The 1,587-nt window shown below is 43.8% G+C and overlaps 1 protein-coding gene across 1 annotated transcript in view; it reads right to left on the minus strand.

Moving 5' to 3' along the window:
- PDE6D (phosphodiesterase 6D, cGMP-specific, rod, delta) overlaps positions 1–1,587 on the minus strand; it is a 50,917-nt gene that overhangs the window by 1,252 nt on the left and 48,078 nt on the right. The gene's annotated exons all lie outside the window — the stretch shown is intronic.

The following is a 1,587-nucleotide window of genomic DNA, read 5'->3' on the forward strand; positions in this document are numbered from 1 at the left end:
TTTCACTGTGTTAGCCAGGATGGTCTCGAACTCCTGACCTCGTGATCCACCCGTCTTGGCCTCCCAAAGTGCTGGGATTACAGGCTTGAGCCACCGTGCCCGGCCTCTAAAGCCTTTAGTAGAGTGCTCTGCACACAGGGTGCTTATAGATCCGACTGACTTTCTGATACCGCATTCATGGACACCTCTGGCTGGTTTATACATAGAAGCCTGCAGACCTCAGGGGCAGCATCCTTCCCTACAGTACTCACTATAGTGGAAAGGTGGGCTTTAGCCTGGCCCACATCTATTTTCCTGCCTTTGGGTATCAGCACCTTGCTCTTCATTTGGGAACCACCCTTCCTCCAGTCCATGTGCCAAGTGAGTGGCCCCTCACTCATCTGGCAAAAGGGTGAACAGAGGATGTAACTTAGGCCCATCAGACTCTTTCCTTTGAGCAAGATCCTTCCTGTAGCTTCTCCTTGAGGAAGCCATCCAGGGATTCCTGCCCACCTGCATCTTTCGAGCCACCCCAGGTCTCACCCTTAGTCTTTCAACTCTCGTATTAGCCAGAGCCTGTTTTTATGACTTACAACTAAAGAACACTAAATGATGCACCTGTATTGTGAGGGAAGAATTTTATTTTTCTTGGGGGGTATCTCAGTGCTCCCATTTGTAAAGTGGGAGAGACCATGACCTTACCAAATCACACTTGAGCTGAGTTTAGGGCAACTGTTTTTGGGGGTTCTAAAAAGTTAAGTATAGTTGGTCCCCTACTTACAATGAATCAACTTATGATCTTTCAACTTTCTAGTGGATTTATGGGGATATTAAATGCATTTTTGACTTATGATATTTTCATCTTATGGTAGGTTTGAGACAGATCGAGACTCTGTCTCAAAAAAAAGAAAGAAAAACAGCAACAAAAAATCCGGCCTGGTGAAGAAGAAGTCAAATGAAGTTTAATAAAATCTAAAAAAAAACCAAAAACCTGCTTTCCTAAACTACTCTGTACTTTCCCAGGGTAATTAATAACCAGCAGATAAATTTCTGCTTGTAATTAATTATAAAACAGGTAAATAAGGTACTCAAAACCTGACTGGCTGATAGGATATAAAAATAGCTACCATTGTAATTAAAAATCTATTTTTAAAACCATTAAAACTTTAAAAAATTCTATTACAAATTTGTATGTATGTATGTATTTATTTATTTATTTATTTTTGAGATGGAGTCTCACCCTGTTGCCCAGGCTGGAGTGTAGAGGCACAATCTCGGCTCACTGCAACCTCCAGCACTTGGATTCAAGTGATTCTCCTGCCTCAGCCTCCTGAGTAGCTGGGACTACAGGTGCGTGCCACCAGGCCTGGCTAATTTTTTGTTTTTTAGTTTTTGTTTTTTTTGAGATGCAGTCTCACTCTGTCGTCCAGGCTGGAGTGCAGTGGCGCGATCTCAGCTCACTGCAAGCTCCGCTTCCCGGGTTTACACCATTCTCCTGTCTCAGCCTCCTGAGTAGCTGGGACTATAGGTGCCCGCCACCACACCCGGCTAGTTTTTTGTATTTTTTTAGTAGAGACGGGGTTTCACCGTGTTAGCCGGGATGGTCTC

The sequence above is a fragment of the Colobus angolensis genome, unplaced genomic scaffold, assembly GCF_000951035.1.
Source record: "Colobus angolensis palliatus isolate OR3802 unplaced genomic scaffold, Cang.pa_1.0 Scaffold33, whole genome shotgun sequence".
Lineage (NCBI taxonomy): Eukaryota > Metazoa > Chordata > Mammalia > Primates > Cercopithecidae > Colobus > Colobus angolensis.